The sequence below is a fragment of the Haematobia irritans genome, chromosome 1, assembly GCF_050003625.1.
Source record: "Haematobia irritans isolate KBUSLIRL chromosome 1, ASM5000362v1, whole genome shotgun sequence".
Lineage (NCBI taxonomy): Eukaryota > Metazoa > Arthropoda > Insecta > Diptera > Muscidae > Haematobia > Haematobia irritans.
The window spans coordinates 109,335,814-109,357,162 of record NC_134397.1 but is presented as its reverse complement, the minus strand read 5'-3'; the positions used below and the strand labels follow the sequence as shown (position 1 = coordinate 109,357,162).

The following is a 21,349-nucleotide window of genomic DNA, read 5'->3' as shown; positions in this document are numbered from 1 at the left end:
AATAAATCTATCAATGTTCGTGATAGTGTATAAAGAAAGAAAACACCAGCAGAATAACAACCCTTTCATTTGTCTTCATTTTGGAATCTTCAATTATCAGGTAATATTCAGTGACGCTAACCTTTTGCAACAAAAATGTTTTATGAGTTTTTATATTTGTAGGTATTGAAATTGTAAAAGGAGGACAAAATCGTTAGGCAGCAACTTATTAAATGTGAAAAGTACAAGAAGAAGAAAAAGTGCGTTTTACAGTTGATAATATCACACGGAAATTGGAAATAGTGGAATAATAAACTAATATTTCAAAGAGATTCGATGCTGTTGATTCTTAATAAATATATTCAATATATTAATAAAACATGTCTTTTATTGAAGATAAAATTGCTTATAGAAATAAATAAAATTGTATTTAAAAACGAAGGTAAGCAGTTCTAATTATGAAGTAAAAGTTTTACCACAAATATGTAAGATTTGTCGAAATGAATGAAAAAATTTCAATAAAATCATTCCATACATGAATTCAAATTAGTTAAATTTTTTCATTCTGTAGTATAGTGGTATATAAACATAGGAAATGTTAACTAATATATGGAATGCATTATTCCTAATTTCTACGAAAATCACATCGTTCAAACAAATAAAAATGTCTTTGGCGCTATACGAAGTTCAACTTTCTTCACAATGAGTTCATTTTAACTTAAAGAAGGGGTCACTTTTTTCTGGGTGTGGTAACTTAAATTTACCATTTCCCAATAGACTAAAATGCATTTTAAATCGAAAATGAAATTACGTGTCGTCATTTTGACGAATGATGACTGTCTAGGGTAATCAAGAATATTTGGTTTTTTTAATGCATATTATTATTTTTTTCATTAGATTTTTTGAAAACCTATTTAATAATTTTATTTAATGTAAAAAATAAATATTTAATTTCAGAGTAACCCAAATAAATTTGGACAACTTTTTATATTTCCCCTCAGCGTACAATTTAATAGAGAATCGGTAAGTTTTATATTAAAAATTTGGCTTTCTTTCAACTAGAATATTTATTTTATTATATCCTTGACATCGATAACACATTTTTATGACTTTATATAGAATACTTCATTATTTCTCTAATTGTTTCAGGTACAAATTTTATGAGATACGCTTTCCAAAGAAAAGTTGAATTCCTTACACCATTTGATAAAACGCCCCCAAATATGGTAAGTTACAAGCTAAAATGAAAAATTAAAAATTATATTTCATTACATGGTGTTAATTTTTAACAATTTTCATTTTTGTTTCCATTTTTTCCAGCAAGATATGTGAAAAAACTACCTACGATGAATAAAAAAAGGATAAGTCAAAATGTCCAAACAGCGGGTTCAAATCTCTGTTCCACGTGGTCATAATTTTTATTCACAAAAAACATTGTATTAAGAACTTTCAGCATAAGTTTTTATAATAAAGTACTTTTGCTTAAAGAAAGTTTAATTTTAATGTATGAAAATTTTCATAATAGTAAAACGGTTTGTTGTTCCTTTAATTATTTAATTTCTCTGTACTGTGGAATGATTGATTTAAAAATAGTTTAGTCGTCGATATTTTAAAGAGACTGTTAACCAATATTTATTATCGGATTTCCCACAAAATAAGCAAGTAAACCAAAATAATACTGACTTTTTAACTTGGTAGGGGTATATAAATCTTATGGTGTTGTAAAAATGAACTAAACTACAATGTTATAGATGAACTAAAATTTAAGAAAATTATAAACTAGACAAGTTGAAAAAAATCTTAAGGGCTAAATCATGGTTAATATTACTACAGTTTAGTTCATTTTGCAATGGAAAAGGGTTCACTGTTTTTTCAGTGTATATATATATGAATATATTAAATGAGATTCTGGATTTATTTGATATACATATATTTATATATTAAGTATACATATACGTATAAAAAAATGTTTATTACTATTCTATTGCTTTTATTTTTAATATTAATTTATTTATTTAAATTTTTATTTATTCATTTTATTTCGTATTTTATGTTTATTTATTAATTGTATTTTTTTTTTATAAAGTGGAATTATCAATTGAATATTTTATTAGTGTTATTTTATTATTTGTTTAATATATAATTATTTATATACCATATATATGCACTTTTTATAGTTTTTATAAATATTTTCTGAAAAATAAATCAAAAAATATAGATTATTATTAGCAGTTTTGCTCATAATAATGAATATTTTTATATTACGATCACTTTAGAACTTTAATTTTTTTTCTGTTTTGTAATTTATTCATACATAACAATATGATAACATTTATTATTATATTAACATTCAATTTAACATCTTTTCACATAGAATATTCTGTGTTATACATATATATTTCGATATTTGCTTGTTGCTCTTTATCATTAGTTTAATAGTTATTTTATTCATGCATGCTATTTTATATATTGTTTTATTTTAATGTAATTTTGAAAATTCTTCAAAAATATTGATTATTATTAACAAATTTTGCTTGTAATGAATATTTTCTATCTGGCTTTTATCTAATGCATAGTTTCAATTATTTAATAACAATTTTTTTATAATACATACAAAGTCAACCATAATTTTGATGATTTTTTTGATTTGGTCAATATTCTTGTTTTACTTTTTAGATTTCATTATCATATTTGGTATAATTAATATATATTCTAATAAAGATTTTTTTATTTGTTTCTGTGTGGTTTTCCAATTCTTTTTATTTCAAATAAATACGTTTAGCAAATAGTTTAGACTTTAGCTAAGTTTGACTTTAGCCCTTTTTCTGTTTTCGTTTTGTGAGATTATTATTCGGACAAATTATTGTGGGATGCTTCTTCACATTTTTTTTTATTAGAGACATCAATTGACACATTATTTTGAAAGTTTTGCTACAGTTGTTAGTGTTAATTTAGTTGATGGACATAGACATGTATAGGTTAGGTTTATGACTCACGTGGTACCTTTGGACGGGATGCTTGGAGGCTTGGGCTTCTAATTTACAGCCTTCCGAATATTTTCATTTTTCAAATGGTTGTATTCGTTATCTTTGTTATTGGAGTGGCAACGTATTTACCACGATGGTTGGCATCTCCCGTTCCCCACACCAAAAGCTCACCATGTGGAACCTAACACGTGTTTTGTACACTCATAGAAAAAAGTCTGCTGTTAATAGCAAACGCTGTCTGCTGTTTTTCAGCAAACAAAATGCTGCTGTTTTAGCAGATTTTTTGCTAAAACAGCAAACAATCTGTTATTTTGGAACCGCACACATACTGCAGAAAAGTAAGTAGTTTGCTGAAATTTTCTGCTGATCCGAATAAAATTATAAAGTCTCTCCAGTCAAATGGACAATAGTAAACTGGTACACATTATAAAACTTCAAACGTTAAAAACAATTAGTATTTTTTGATTATGCAATAACATTTGTGAACAAGCAACACTTTTTAGTAATTTACATTTTAAGGTGGGTTCGAGTTTAGCCGCTAATTCTTCACAATTACTTTTCTCTAGTTACTGGATTGCATTCGCGTACTTTTCAGCAATTTTAAGCAAAGAGAGTAAAATGCACATTTACTCTTTCGCTAGTTTTATTGGATAATTATCGCTAGAAAAGTACGCGAACAGACCCAATGTTGGTTTTGACAAATGTCAACGTCGTCAAAGCATCACTTTTAAACGAAAACACGAGACAAGCCGGGAAAATAGAAAAATTATTTTGTGTTGTTTGGTAAGTATTGAATTGTATAATATTGTATTCCTTTGAAAGACCTTTTGTTTTTATAATTTTTAGATTGGAAAATTGCATACAAACGGTTATGGATTCAATCCTAGTTTCGACTAAACATTATAAAGTTTTGCAACGGTGGATTACTCCCTTTGGAATGTTGGTGACATTTCTGAGTGTCAAACCTACTCTAAATTTTTCATCGCAATGGGAAATGGTGTTCAGGCTCGGCTATTAAAAGGAGATTCCTTGTCTTTGAGCTTCCTCACTCAGTGACAAGAGAGAAGTTCAACACTGCTGTATCATAAGGGACTGAATAGTCAAAGTGGGCCTAAAATAACGGGCTGGCACTATAGCTAACCTAAACTGCACCCGAATGTTTCACAATTGGCACCTTAAATGTGAGTATTAAAACCAGGATAACATTACAACCTTGCTATTTTACTAAATACGGCCTTAAGAGAATAATGTATGCTTTTAGTTTTAACCATTTTAATTTTTGCTAAAAGTACCTATTTGAACTTTGATGACGTCGTTCAATACAATACCTATAAATAAAAATAGTTTACAAAATAAAATTTTTGTCAAGTATATTTGATGTGAGGTGATTTTTTTATGTATTTTCATCTCCTGAATTCGAATATAGAAGTTAAATTTTTATATGCAACACGTTTTGAGATATACTTACATTTTTAGTTTTTTACTAGACGCGAGAATCATATCTCAAGCTAGAAATGTCCGCTTATATCGTTGAATCTGTGAAAAGTTAAGTGGTTCTAAATATATCGATAAAAATTGAGCACATTTTCATCATGTTTTACAGTGATTCTGTGCCGGTGGAAAAGTGAAATAACGTCCGGTTTTTCTTTATGCTCGTAAAGGTGATACTTTAACGTAAGAATAAGATTAGAAGAAAAATGACAAAGTTATAAGCATATTTTTTGAAAATGTGCCCTTTTTTAAATATATTTTGAACCACTTAACTTATCACAGATCCACATTTGTTCGATATAATCGTACATTTTTAACTCGAGAAATGATTTTTCTAATGAAAAAGGACAAAAATATATATAAGTATATCTCAAAAACTGTTTCATTAAAAAATTTTTAACCTTAATTTTCGAATTCACTTGATGAAAATACATAAAAAGCAACATCTAATCAAATGTAAATTGTAGTGTAAACTGGTGTAGTTACTAATTGCTTTTTCCAACTTCTTTTCATTACAGATTGTTACGTTTTATCCGCGTGTATAAGGCCAAAAAGAAAAATAAACGTAAATAAATCTTGTACAACACTTCAACTCAACTTCCAATACTTCGATGGAATTCAATTTATTTCACACATTTAATAAATGTAGAAGTTATTGTGTTAAATGATTTACGGGTTTCATTTCAACATATCGTTAAAAACGACAAATTTTGTTGCTGGGACAACAAACATTTGTAGTTGGTATAGCAGTAAAAATGTTAGCTATTTCAACTAACGCAGTATGCTATTTCACAAGATTGCTAATTCAGCAGCATTTGTTTGCTATTTTAAGGTAAGTACTATGTTCGCTTTTCGCGTTGAAATTTTCGTGGTTACTTTATTAAAACAGTTCAATATAAAGGTGGGTACTATGTTCGGTTTTCGAGTTGAAAATCACTTTATTTTCGCGATTACTTTTCCTGAAATAATCAAAATTATAAATTAAAACCAAAATATTCCTGTAAAGTCTTGCCGAAATCTAGGGGAACAAGAAACTGCGCATGAATTGAATTAATTTATCTGCTTCATATTGAACTGTTTTAATAAAGTAACCGCGAAAATTTCAACTCGAAAAGCGAACATAGTACTTACCTTTAAGCAGACAAATTAACTCAATTGATGCGTAGTTTCTTGTTCCTCTAGATTTCGGCAACACTTTACAGGAATAAGTTTGTTTTCATTTATAATTTTGGTTATTTAAGGAAAAGTAATCGCGAAAATAAAGTGGTTTTCAACTCGAAAACCGAACATAGTACCTACCCTTAGCTGTAAAAAATGTTTGCTGTTTCAACTAACGAATGTTTGCTGAAACAACTACATGCTACCGCTGTCCTTTTTTCAGCAAACAAAATCTGCTGTTTTAGTAAACATTTTTGCTATTATGAGTAACAAAATTTTTTGGGTGTAAGTAACAATAGGTGGCTCTAGCTCGCGGTTGGCCCTAATGGAATTCCGACAAAAAAAATGTTACTTATTTCGTCGAAATATATAAATGGAAACTTTTTATGAAATAATATATATATATTAAAACATCTACCAAAAAATATTAACACCTTTACTATATTTTATTCAGATTCAATGAAGAGAGCAATTGTTTTCACTAAGTGTTCATTTTCATATGTATTAGTAATGAAACATTTAATAGTGGCTTGATTTGGTGTTTTAATACATATCATACTTCATAAAAATTCCATTCTATGTTCACGCAATGCTCAAAATTTAAAATTTTCTTTTATCTTAAGTCAATATGTTTTAATTTAGTAACATTCTCATAACTAACTGGCTCAAATTACAAATTCGGGCAATAAATTAAAATTGTATTCTTTCCTGTCTCCATGTTATAAAAAAATGTTTTCAATAGATTTTCCTAAAGTATTGAACGGTCCCCACAAAAAAATCACACTTTTTAAGACATTAACACAAATACACAATGTGGATTTATAAATGTCGATGTTCTCTGCTCTGTGTCTAAACTCGGAAAAGCAGGCTCAAACCATATTCCGATATCTGGCTTAATTATGACTACTAAGTCGACATCACTTTGTACTCCTTGCAGAGTTGGTAGTACCTAATTTAGTATTTATTTAGGTGGCAACGCAAAACTATGGCATCAAGTCATTGTGAATAATCATCTTCAAATGTAAACATCGTCATTCAGCTTAAATTTGCAATGAAGACAACAAAATATATTATTAAATGTTCAACGAGGTGTCTGTCACAAAGCCAAGTATTTCTACGGAGCCCGTGAAGTATAAATAGTTGGGCAAAATAAAAAAATAAAATAGTAGTACATTGTCTGTGATGGAAAATTTTGATATTGGTGTGTTTGGCTTCCTGCACTGAAAAAACAGTGAACCCTTTTCCATTGCAAAATGAACTAAACTGTAGTAATATTGACCATGATTTAGCCCTTAAGATTTTTTTCAACTTGTCTAGTTTATAATTCTCTTAAATTTTAGTTAATCTATAACATTGTATTTTAGTTCATTTTTACAACACCATAAGATTTATATACCCCTACCAAGTTAAAAAGTCAGTATTATTTTGGTTTACTTGCTTATTTTTGGGAACCCCGATAATAAAAATTGGTTAACAGTCTCTTTAAAATGTCTAAACTAAACTAAACTAGACTAAACTATTTTGAAATCAATCATTCCACAGTACAGAGAAATTAAATAATTAAAGGAACAACAAACTGTTTTACTATTATGAAAATGTTCATACAATAAAATAAATCTTTCTTTAAGCAAAAGTACTTTATTATAAAAACTTATGATGAAAGTTCTTAATACAATGTTTTTGTGAATAAAAATTATGACAACGTGGAACAAGAAAGTAGTTTATTTTAACTCGCTTTTTTTGATATTTTTACTTTTCCTTAGTTTTTTATTCATCGTAAGTATATTTTTCACATATCTTGCTGAAAAAAAAAACGGAAGGAATAATGAAAATTGTTAAAAATTAACATGTAATAAAATATAATTTTTTAGCTCTTTAAATTAGCTTGTAACATACCCTTTTTGGGGGCATTTTATTAAATGGTGTAAGGAATTCAACTTTTCTTAGATAAACGTACCTCATAAAGTTTGTACCTGAAACAATTAGAGAAATAATGAATTAAGTAATATATCAACTCAAAAAATTGTGTTGTTATCGATATGAAGGACATAATACAATAAATATTATTGTTAAAAGAAAGCCAAAGTTTTAATATAAAACTTACCAATTCCCTATTACATTGTACGCTGAGGTTAAAAAGTTATCGAAATTCATTTGGGGTTACTCTGAAATTAAATATTTATTTTTTACATTAAATAAAAAAACATAAAGAAATAATATGCATAAAAAAAGTAAATATTCTGGTTAAAAGAATGTTAAAGAAAGCTTACCAATTCATAAAAATGTTTCCAAATTGTTATTCTGAAATTAAATATTTGTTTTTTACATTAAAAATATTAAATTGGTTTCCAAAAATATTTGATTAAAGTAATACTAAAATAAGGTTTAAAAACCTGTAAGTTTGATAATAAAAAGGTATTCAAAACGTAAATATTCCAGTGAAAAGAAAGCCAATTTTTAAAAAAAAACTTAAATTTTTAAATATTTTTTTACAACAAAGAAAAACGTGAAACTGGTTAAAAAAAATATAATAATAATAATTAGGAAATAATAATATACATAAAGAATATTATTTTTTAAAAGAAACCCACATTGAAAAAAGAACACTTACCTATTTATGATTAAACTATACGCTGAGGTGTAACAAACAATTTTCCAAATTCATGTGGAGTTACTCTGAAATTGAATATTTATTTTTTACATTGAATAATAAAAATTAAATTAGATAAAACAATTTCAATATACTTTCCATTTCAGCATTTTTGTCCTAAATATTGAACGTTCTTAATAACTTTTTTCTAAGCTACCGTTCATCCCTTCGCCATTGTACACCTCATCGCTAAAATAATAATAACTTTCATTCAAAAGTTTTAATAAACAAACCCCAATATATGTCTCAAAAAACCAAAATATTCCATACCTTTATATTCCCTTGTTACATACTTGCTAAAAAGGTGCAACAGCCCACGCCAACGCCAACTATACAACTGAAGCATTCCAAACAAAACCAAGCAAAACCAAAACATTTCTACAACAACAAAAACACATGTGCCTTCATTGAAAACAACACCTCATCCAGACAAATAAACCATTCGGGAATAAACACACACACACAAACCACTGAAGCAACAAAAATAAAAACAACCCCACTCTCAGATATACACAACATCCCCATCACTCGCTACCATTTCTCATTATTGCATTGCATGTTCTCACTCTCAAAAAAAATACAAGTAACATCATCTTTACATTAAACATATTCCACTTTGACGAGAAAGATCTCTGTACTATGCATTAGTTCATCGCATCTGTCCACAATTTACTCTAAAAACAATACTCTTAAATGCATATCAGTATAAGAACGATGAAACGTTTAACTTAAAATTAGCAAAAACTTCATGAAGTGATATCTACCCATTTTTGACGAAAATGTCTATAAATTTAATTACATGTGAACTAAAAATATTTCATTGGGAAATTTTTTACCAACAATTATTAACCATAGTAATTTTCCGTAAGAATTTGCTATCCACTTTCAAGTTCATTTTTCGTAAAAAAATATTTTCTCATACAAAAAAATCTTATGGTAAATTGCACTTATTATTTAGGAAATACTTTACATTTCACAAGTAGTTTTATAGCATGACAAACGAATTTTTAACTACCAGTTAAGAAATTTTTTAAGGAAATTTCCATCGTATTTTGTAGGCCATGAACTAAACGATTGCTACTTAGAATTTGTAAAATTTCCTTTCGAGTAGTTAATTTTCGTTGAAGATACGAAAAATGAACTAATATTCTGGAAAATGTTTGTAATAAATTATTATAAAAATCTCCTTAAATTTACGAGACATTTTTTTTTTCTGTGTGTATATCTGTTTGTGTTTGTTTTGTTGTACTCAAAAACATAAGTGATGTGAACAAAAACATCCCCAACGACATCAACGCATACACAGAAAAAAAAGTGTCTCGTAAATTTAAGAAGATTTTTACAATAATTTATTACAAGAATTTTCCAGAATTTTAGTTCATTTTTCGTATCTTCAAGGAAAATTAACTACTCGAAAGGAAATTTTACAAATTCTAAGTAGCAATCGTTTAGTTCATGGCCTACAAAATACGATGGAAATTTCCTTAAAAAATTTCTTAACTGGTAGTTAAAAATTCGTTTGTCATGCTATAAAACTACTTGTGAAATGTAAAGTATTTCCTAAATAATAAGTGCAATTTACCATAAGATTTTTTTGTATGAGAAAATATTTTTTTACGAAAAATGAACTTGAAAGTGGATAGCAAATTCTTACGGAAAATTACTATGGTTAATAATTGTTGGTAAAAAATTTCCCAATGAAATATTTTTAGTTCACATGTAATTAAATTTATAGACATTTTCGTCAAAAATGGGTAGATATCACTTCATGAAGTTTTTGCTAATTTTAAGTTAAACGTTTCATCGTTCTTATACTGATATGCATTTAAGAGTATTGTTTTTAGAGTAAATTGTGGACAGATGCGATGAACTAATGCATAGTACAGAGATCTTTCTCGTCAAAGTGGAATATGTTTAATGTAAAGATGATGTTACTTGTATTTTTTTTGAGAGTGAGAACATGCAATGCAATAATGAGAAATGGTAGCGAGTGATGGGGATGTTGTGTATATCTGAGCGTGGGGTTGTTTTTGTTCTTTCAGTGGTTTGTGTGTGTGTTTATTATTGGCGAATGGTTTATTTGTCTGGATGAGGTGTTGTTTTCAATGAAGGCACATGTGTTTTTGTTGTTGTAGGAATGTTTTGGTTTTGTTTGGCATGCTTCAGTTATATAGTTGCCGTTGGCGTGGGCTGTTGCATCTTTTTAGCAAGTATGTAACAAGGGAATATAAAGGTATGGAATATTTTGGGGTTTTAGACATATATTGGTGTTTGTTTATTAGAACTTTGAAATGAAAGTTATTAATATTTTAGCGATGAGATGTACGATGGTGATCGGTAGCTTAGAAAAAAATTATTAAGAATGATCAATATTTAGGAAAAAAATGCTGAAATGGAAAGTATATTGAAATTGTTTTATCTAATTTAATTTTTACTATTCAATGTAAAAAATAAATATTCAATTTCAGAGTAACTCCAGATGAATTTGGAAAATTGTTTGTTACACCTCAGCGTATGGTTTAATGATAAATATGTAAGAGTTCTTTTTCAATGTGGTTTTCTTTTAACTAAATAGTATTACAAGCGCTGGCATCACACCGATATCACAAAAATAAGTAAATATTTTTCGACAAATTCAAGAAAATTTATTAGACATAAATAATTTTTTTCACTTTTTAAAGAAAATTTTGCAGTTTGAAGGAAAAAATTGGAGTTCAAAATTGCAAGAATGTCTTTAGTGACATACGAAGTTCATGATGGACACTGTTGTAGTAAAATTTACAAATTTAAAGAAATAATGAACTATTTTTGTGAGAAGTACGAATTTAGTAAAACTTTTTACTTCATTTGTGTATAATTTTTTCCCGTATTTTAGTTCATTTAACTAACGTACGCAAAAAATTATTAGAGTAAATGAAACTTTCTCCAAATATAATAATTTCATGAACTAAAATATAGTTAAATTGGCTTTAGTGAAATAGTGAGTTCACTTTTTTTTTGAGTGTGTATATTATTATTTGCTAATTATTATTATTATTATTTTTTAACAAATTTCATGGATGGATTCGGGCAAATTTTTATATTTCTGCTCAGCGTATAATTTAATAGAGAAGTGGTAAGTTTTCTTTTAAAAATTGGCTTTCTTCTCACTAGAATATTTACGTTTTAATGACATTTTTATTGTCAAAAATTACAGGTTTTAATACCTTATTTTAGTATTACCTTAATCAAATATTTTTGGAAAATTTTTGTTACACCTCAGCATATAGTTTAATCATAAATTGGTAAGTATTCTTTTTAAAATGTGGTTTTCTTTTAAAAAGGATATTTTCTATTTATATCATTATTTGCTAATTATAGTTTAATGTTTTTCTTTGTTGTTAAAAAAAATATTTAATTTCAGAGCAACCCCAAGATGGATTCGGGCATATTTTTATATTCCTCCTCAGCGTATAATTTAATAGAGAAGTGGTAAGTTTTCTTTTAAAATTTGGCTTTCTTTTCACTAGAATATTTAAATCTGTATGACCTTTTTATTATCAAAATTACATGTTTTTAATACCTTATTTTAGTATTACAATAATCAAATATTTTTGGAAACAAATTTAATATTTTTATTGTAAAAAACAAATATTTGATTTCAGAATAACAATTTGGAAACATTTTTATGAATTGGTAAGCTTTCTTTAACATTCTTTTAACCAGAATATTTAGTTTTTTTATGCATATTATTTCTTTAATTAGATTTTTTGGAAACCAATTTAATGTTTTCTATTTAATGTAAGAAATAAATATTTAATTTCAGAGTATCCCCAAATGAATTTCGATAACTTTTTAACCTCAGCGTACAATTTAATAGAGAATTGGTAAGTTTTATATTAAAACTTTGGCTTTCTTTTGACAAGAATATTTATTGTATTATGTGCTTCACATCGATAACAACACAGTTTTATGAGTTAATATATTACTTAATTCATTATTTCTCTAATTGTTTCAGGTACAAACTTTATGAGGTACCTTTATCTAAGAAAAGTTGAATTCCTTACACCATTTAATAAAATGCCCCCAAATATGGTAAGTTACAAGCTAATTTAAAGAGATTAAAAATTATATTTTATTACATGTTAATTTTTAACAATTTTCATTATTCCTTCCATTTTTTTCAGCAAGATATGTGAATATACTAACGATGAATAAAAAACTAAGGAAAAGTCAAAATGTCCAAATAGCGAGTTAAAATAAACTACATTCTTGTTCCACGTGGTCATAATTTTTATTCACAAAAACATTGTATTACGAACTTTCATCATAAGTTTTTATAATAAAGTACATTTGCTTAAAGAAAGTTGAATTTTAATGTATGAAAATTTTCATATTAGTAAAACGGGTTGTTGTTCCTTTAATTATTTAATTTCTCTGTACTGTGGAATGATTGATTTAAAAATAGTTTAGTCGTCGACATTTTAAAGAGACTGTTAACCACTTTTTATTATCGGGTTTCCCAAAAAATAAGCAGGTAAACCGAAATAATACTGACCTTTTAACTTGGTAGGGGTATATAAATCTTATTGTGTTGTAAAAATGAACTAAAATACAATGTTATAGATTAACTAAAATTTAAGAGAATTATAAACTAGACAAGTTGAAAAAATCTTAAGGGCTAAATCATGGTCAATATTACTACAGTTTAGTTCATTTTGCAATGGAAAAGGGTTCACTGTTTTTTCAGTGTAGGTATAAAAGAAACATTCGAATATTTCATAAACATTTTAGGAAACAAATTGTTAAACAATCCTTTTTTCATCGTACAGGTGCATTTCATGTAACATCGCATTGGATATTCTCGAGTGGGAATGTTTTTCTGTGGCCCTTGTTGTGGCATATAATGTAACTGCAATTGAATAATATGTGGGCTTATTTGGCATAATCTCTATGATAATGCGTTGAGTGGCGACTACATTAGAAGGATTAACAAATGCATGCGTTTAAGAGCAGACAAATGTTATGACGTCCATATAATTCAAATGAGGAAAACATCCCTTTGCTATGAGATAAATGAACACTGTGGTACTTGTCTATAGAAGGCCATAAATACATCGATGAATTCTTGTCCGTGTGATCTCGCTTTGAAACGAACGTTGTCTACTACCTGGAACAAGAATCTAATTGGATATTAAAAAAAATGAGTACACTTTGAGTTTCGGTTTTCCTACATTCACTAATAGTTTCTTTTTCTCTTTACAGGTAAAAATGTTCTGATAGTATCTAATGTATTTCTTTTCTATTTCCTCAGGAAAATCATGAATATTGTTTTCGGATCTTTCCTGTATGTTGTACCACTTGAATGACTATAACGACAATTCCTTTATGCTGTATGATGTCATTGATTACAACAACAATACCTGCCATCATCTCTGGGTGAGAATCATTTTCAGTGTTATAATTAGCTCTGTAGCAAATTCGGTTATACTTTAGGTTTCGTTCACTGTTTTAAATGCTGTGCCTGGATCACTCCGATCAATTTTCCGTTCAGATTCTCTATTTCGTACTGACAATTTCCTACAGGCCGCCTTATTCTACATTTTAACCATTGTTTGCACAATTTCGCGTTAATACCCTTAGCAAAATTGCTCTGGACAAAATTTTTCCTATACACTTCTTGTCCAGGCTTATATCGTATAACTCTTGCGCGTTTATTATACGTATTCTGATTTCGTGTATATGCGTCATGAAGTTTTGCCTTAATTTTGTTTGTAACCAGCTGCATCCGTGCTGATTTAGGTAGAATTTGTATTTGATTCACCCTCTCACTTGCGTTCGATTGGGGTGAATGTATAGGTGTCTTCATATGACGTATACCAAATATTTTTAACATTTCTTACTTAACATTCTGAAATAAATTGCTTTCCATTATCTGAATGGATAATTTCGGGCAAACCGAACTTGTGAAATATTTCCTCAATAAGAAATCTATTTACTAATTTCACTGTAGCCTTTGGCATAGCTCTCAGAATCACAAATAATATTCTTGCCAGACCGTGAGCGTGGATAAGGTCCCAAGAAATCTATAAAAATTTTTTGATATGGCCTATATGTTACTGTTTCCTTGCCCATAAGTGGTCTTAATGCTTGCCTAGGATGTTTAATTTCCTTACAAGTACCACATTTCATTATAAAATTTCTATTTTGCGTTGTCATGGATGGCCAGTAAAAAAATGTCGCACATCATGTAGCGTTTTTGCTACCCCACCATGAGATGTATTAACCTCATGGGATTTTCTAATTACCTCATCCGTCAATCTATCAGGTAGCCAAATTCGCCAACAATCATCTTCGTTCTCAGTCTCGTCATTATTGAATTTTATTCGCTTGTACACCACACCATCTGCCACTTTCAGATCAGGTAGTCGATCTTTATTTTGCTGAATTGTGTCAATTAATTGTACATATTCGTTACATTGAAATTCGGCAGAGTCAAAATCTATAAGGCCATTCTGTTTCACCTCGATTTCTTCCATATCAAGCCGTGATAGCATGTCAGGTACCACGTTTTTCATCCCTTTTCTATGTTCTATACCGAACTTATATCCCTGGAGTTTCAAACTCCAGCGTGCCAATCGTCCATTCAGGTCTTTTTGTCGCATCAGCCACTGTAAACTGGAGTGGTCAGTAATGACCGTAAACTCCGTACTGCCTGAAACGTTCAATGACTAAAATTACTGACAGGCATTCCTTCTCTGTCGTCGAGTAGTTACGTTGGGCCGAATTCAATTTTTTGGAAAAATATTCTATGGGATGCTCTTCACTATCGTCATCCTTCTGAAAGAGAACGGCACCAACTCCTACATTAAACGCATCGCATTGTACGTAGAAGGGTTTAGAGAAATTAGGGCTTATTGATACAGGACTTGATACTAATCGAGACTTTAGTTTCTCGAATGCTTCTAATGCCTCTGGTGTCAAAACGAATTTAGTAGATTTTTTAGGGTGTCGGTTAATGGAGCTATTAATGTAGAAAATCCATGGATAAATCTACGGTACCAACCGACGGTCCCTAAAATTTTTCTGACATTTTTGGTGGCCGAATATTGATTATCGCTTCGACTTTTTGAACGTCAGTCTTCAATTTGCCTCCACCTACTATATACCCCAAGTACTTGAGCTCTTTATGACAAAATTTCGATTTCTCCATGTTGATTATAAGTCCAGCCATTGTTAATCGATGTCCAACTGTGCTTAACATTTCCATATGCGTATCAAAATTGGGTGACACGACAAGTAGATCGTCCAGGTATACAAACACTCGGTCTTTCAACTCTGGAGGAATTACTTTATCCATCAGGCGGCACATTCGTTGAGCTGCATTACACAGTCCAAAAGGCATCACTTTAAACGGGTAATGTGGACGGCCTTGTACTGTGAATGCAGTCAATGGACGGCTCGATTCCTCCAGAGGAATTTGCCAAAATGCATCCTTTAGATCAATCGCTGAAATAAAATGTGTGTCGCCCAATCTTGATAGCAAACCATCGATGTTAGGCAGCGGATATGCGTCCTTGCGTGTAACCTTGTTCAACTCTCGGGCGTCCAAGCAAAGTCGATTTTTACCTGGCTTCACCACGAGAGTAACACGATTATTCCACTCAGCATTATCCGCTAATTCTATTACATCTAGCTCTAACGTCCTGTCAAGTTCGTCGTACATCAATTTTTGCACAGCTGGGCTTACTGGGAAATACCTCATTTTCTTAGGAATTGCATTTCCTATGTCAATGACGTGTTTCTCAATATTTGTTTTACCAAGCCCATACTCAGTGTAACAACGGAAAGAACGTTTCACCTCATCTAACACAAGTTTCTGTCTGTCCGTCAATTCATGTACTTTTGGGTCTTCATCAGACCTCAAATCAATTTCGTCTATCATATCGTCATAGCAAATTCTTATTCCAAGTTCATTCCAAAAGTCATACCCTAGGATCAATTCCTGTTTTCGATTCGGCACTAAGTAGAAAAACATTTCCCTACACTTATTTCCACATTCCTTACCATCAGCTGTTCGAATTTTAGATTTGAAATCTATTAAATTAGCCTTTATCTTTCTAATATTTTGCAAACAAGAGTTTCCTAGACAACTGATTGAAGCGCCACTGTCCATTAGGCCTTTGAACTCGTGTCCATTTAGTTTCACGTCCATGTATGGGCGTATATCATTCTAGTTACCCAAGCAAGCCGATGCAATTTCCTTTCTCTCTTTTTTTTCTTCGCTCATAGCCTTTTCTTGCCTTAGAAATGTTCTTGCTCACAAAATCTTTAAAAATTTCTGAGCGTATTTTTTTATAACGCTCAAGCCGTTGTTCATATGGCATAATGTTAGCATCTGTGGCCGGTTTGGTGAGCAGGTACATTCCTTTTGTATCGTCTGTAAATCCTGTGTATGTGCTATTTTCAAATTGTCAAAGTTCGTCTGTCTGCCAATTTTATTGGCCGTATCGACATTATGGCTACTGTCCTTTGTTACCTGGCCTATTGTATTGTCATATGAGAGATCGTTGTCTACTGAGCCATTTGTCTGTTCGAACATGTGGGCCCAGCTGTCACCATGTTCTTTGCTTTGTTTTCCGAGCAGCGAGGACACTTGGGTGATGTGACACCGTCGAACCCACATTTGTAGCAAAATATTGCTCGTTGTTCAACAAGGCAATCGATGGAAGAATGGCCAGTATCCTTACAATTCCAACAGACGAGTTGTTTATAATTATGGTTAATGGCCTCCACTTCATATGTATCATCAACAGGTACACAATCTGCATGCAACTCATTTACTCTTCTGTAATTCTGGTGCTGTGTTGGAATACGAAGCGATATACGTTTTGCAATTGTCCTCTCAGCCTTTCTGCACTCCTCTATCAATTCGTCAATTGTCTCGATTTGCTTGGGATAAATTAATTGTATGAGTCCTTCTTTAAGATTATCCTTGATTACACTAACGAGCTCATATTCCTGAATAGGGAATCGCATCTGGTTTCTCAATTTCGTGATCTCAGAAATGAAAATATCAGAGGTCTCAGAATGCATCTGTCGCCTTTCCATGATTTTTCGTTGAATTGCAAAATCGCTTTCGAAATTACGAAATTTTTTAATGAAGTGATACTTCAATTGTGGCCATTGACAATATGGCTTTTGTTGCCGGAATTCCCACAACCAGTCATATGCCTTACCGGACAACAATTGATGAAAACCTTTTATGGTATATCCCAAGGACAATTATAATCAATTCTAAGAGCCTCGGCTCTAAAGACAAAATCTTCTACACTCACAGATTTCGATGAGCCATCAAACCTTAATCCCCACTTTTGCAATTGCATCGGTGTGATTGGTTTATAGCCCATCGTAAAATTTTGGGTGTGATTGTAATTGTTGGGAAATTGAACATTCGGACAAGTGCCCCGGTCGTTATTAGTTTGTTGAAATCTTTGATTACTATTATCGTTGTGAAAAGGTTGGTTTGCCTGATATTGAGAAGGATTAGGATACCATTGTCGTGGTGTATAATCATTTAGTGATACATAATCGTCTCGTTGCGGCCCATATCGCATGGATCCATTGCTAATGTGTCTACTATTCGTGAATACAGTGTCTCTTGCCCATCAAGAGAATTCCTGATCGCCCTCGGAATCATTTCGGACAAAGTTTGTTCTATAGACCTCATAATACTTGCCTGTGCCACTCCAACAGACGCGTCAATGTAATTGTGTAACCTCAATTGATCGCTAACAGGCTCTCTATTCGACGGCCCCTCCTCCTCTAAAATGGGTAAATGCTGTCTCCGATTTTGTTGAGATATCCTGGGAAATTCCCTGTGTATTCCCTGTGCGGTGAGGCTGCTGTATTCTGGAGTAGTTATAGAATCTAATGATCCAGGTGTGGATGAAGTATGTGGTCCTAATTGTGGTTGTATAGGAATTGACACTAATGGTGTGATATTATTCTGATTGGATTCTATTACAGTACGATTTGGATTAGGTGAAATTGAATCTGCCGTATCGTTGTTGGCCGTATTCGAATTTTCTATTATGTACAATTATTACCTGCTATTTCTGTGTTATTATTCTGTCTGTTCCTCTCAGCAATACGAATCGACGATCTAGATCCTGCTCTAACTGGCATGATTATAGTATGAAGTTTTATAAAGAAACAAGTATATACGGCCGTAAGTTCGGCCAGGCCGAAGCTTATGTACCCTCCATCATGGATTGCGTAGAAACTTCTTCTAAACACTGCCATCCAGAATCGAATTACTTAAGTTGCGGTAACGCTTGCCGATGGCAAGGTATCTTAAAACCTCCTAACACCATTTTCTAAATTGTATGTAAGTCCATACGTGGTATATAATAAATCAAAAAAGATCGATCCAATACGTATATAATTCAGTTTGACAAAGTAGACATAAAATTTTTACAAAATTTTCTACAGAAATAAAATTTTAACAAAATTTTCTATAGAAATAAAATTTTCACAAAATTTTCTATAGAAATAAAAATTTTGACAAAAATTTCTACAGAAATAAAATTTTAACAAAATTTTCTATAGAAATAAACTTTTGACAAAATTTTCTATAGAAATAAAATCGTGGTAGATTATTTTTGGCTCGAGTGGCAACCATGATTATGAACCGAATAAAATTTGAACAAAATTTTCTATAGAAATAAAATTTTGACAAAATTTTCTATAGAAATAAAATTCTGACAATGATGAAAATTTTATTATGAACCGAATAAAATTTTGACAAAATTTTCTCTAGAAATAAAATTTTTGACAAAATTTTCTATAGAAATAAAATTTTGGTAGATTATTTTTGGCTCTAGTGGCAACCATGATTATGAACCGATATGGACCAATTTTTGTGTGATTGGACCAATTTTGGTATGGTTGTTAGCGACCATATACTAACACCACGTTCTTAATTTGAACCGGATCGGATGAATTTTGCTCCACCAAGAGGCTCCGGAGGTCAAATCTGGAGAACGTTTTATATGGGGGCTATATATAATTATGGACCGATATGGACCAATTCTGCCACGGTTGTTAAAGATCATATACTAACACCATGTTCCAAATTACAACAGGATTGGATGAACTTTGCTTCTCTTGGAGACTTCGCAAGTCAAATCTGGATATCGGTTTATATGGGCGCTATATATAATTATGGACCGATGTGGACCAATTTTTGCACGGTTGTTAGAGATCATATACCAATACCATGTACCAAATTTCAGCCGGATCGGATGCAATTTGCTTCTCTTTGAGGCTTCGCAAGTCAAATCTGGAGATCGGTTTATATGGGGTCTATATATAATTATGGACCGATGTGGACCAATTTTTGCATGGTTGTTAGAGACCATATACCAACATCATGTACCAAATTTCAGCCGGATCGGATGAAATTTGCTTCTCTTTGAGGCTCCGCAAGCCAAATCTGGGGATCGGTTTATATGGGGGCTATATATAATTATGGACCGATGTGGACCAATTTTTGCATGGTTGTTGGAGACCGTATACCAACACCATATACCAAATTTCAGCCGGATCGGATGAAATATGCTTCTGTTAGAGGCTCCACAAGCCAAATCTGAGGGTCCCTTTATATGGGGGCTATACGTAAAAGTGGACCGATATGGCCCATTTTCAATACCATCCGACCTACATCGATAACAACTACTTGTGCCAAGTTTCAAGTCGATAGCTTGTTTCGTTCGGAAGTTAGCGTGATTTCAACAGACGGACGGACGGACGGACATGCTTAGATCGACTCAGAATTTCACCACGACCCAGAATATATATACTTTATGGGGTCTTAGAGCAATATTTCGATGTGTTACAAACGGAATGACAAAGTTAATATACCCCCATCCTATGATGGAGGGTATAAAAAACGAATCCTACTTTGTCTTTAGAAGGAAGTAAACAAAAGGTTTAATGATGATATTACAGATCAAATGCCGGTAACGAATAATTTAAAAAAATCCAATGAGAAAAATTCAAATTCGAAGGTTGTATATGTATACAGATATAAAAGCAAATAATGGTTTTATTATATTATTTTTTTGTTAGTTAAACAAAATATATAAAAAGTTATTTATGAATGTATTAGTAGTGTTTAATTCTATTCTCTACTATACAATTAACTAAACGCAAAAAAAAACAATAAGTTAGACAATTATTAAATGTTGATTTTAGTTTCTTTTCAGATAAGCGTAACAACGATATTCATTCTGGCTGAAATTTGTAACGGATCAATATGTAACTGGCAGTTTGTCTAAATTAATAAATATCTTTTATTAATTAGTTTTAAGGTAGTTTTTTAAAATTATTAATCTAAGATATCAAAATCGATGTAGTTGGAAATTTATATAAGTTTTTTTTTTCAATAAAAAAATCTCATAAAATTTGGTCAGATTTAAACAAAGATGTCTAAGGTGAATTCTCTTGGGTCTTATGGTAAGTATCGTAAATCGGAACACTGTAACAAAAATGTATTTGGGTGGTAAACCTTCTGACTCATTTCCTACCATTTTTAGAACAAGAACAAATGTAATTTTTTTAGCTATGTAGCCTTTTTAAACATGATTCTTGTCCATAAAATGATGTGATTTGATTCAGCTGGAAAACTTAGGGTCCAAAATAGTTTAAAACAAAACGTTGCTACACAGGCATGGCAATGGAATGCCTTCCGGGACACCGTTTGAAGAAATATTTCGTACTCCAAGATTTGGGCTATTGTAATTAAATTTTTTTTTGCAGTTTGGTGGATATGGGTAGCTAACATGAATTGTTTATTGGATATCGCAATATAAATTCAGAAAAGCAGTCCCATGTTGTTGGGCGCCACAATGTAACAACCCCCTTATCAAAGCGGACCAGGTACGTGGTAGTGTTATGCTGCGGCCTAGCTCGCCGGATGGGGTGGTTCTTTTCGCTTTTTAGGGTTGTACATTTAAAATTTTTAATGTACCAGTTTGTTTCTCTGAACCAGGGCTGGGAGTTGTAAAAAGCTGTAATTAGTAGTTATACATATACAGCCCTG

General features: G+C 30.9%; 1 long non-coding RNA gene across 1 annotated transcript; it reads left to right on the top strand.

Annotated features, from left to right (window-relative positions):
- Positions 1 to 6,635: 6,635 nt before the first annotated feature.
- LOC142221657 (uncharacterized) lies at positions 6,636 to 20,731 on the top strand. The gene is made up of 3 exons (XR_012718172.1): positions 6,636 to 6,816; positions 13,077 to 13,683; positions 20,503 to 20,731. It is a non-coding gene; the product is annotated as an uncharacterized LOC142221657 (long non-coding RNA).
- Positions 20,732 to 21,349: the final 618 nt, after the last annotated feature.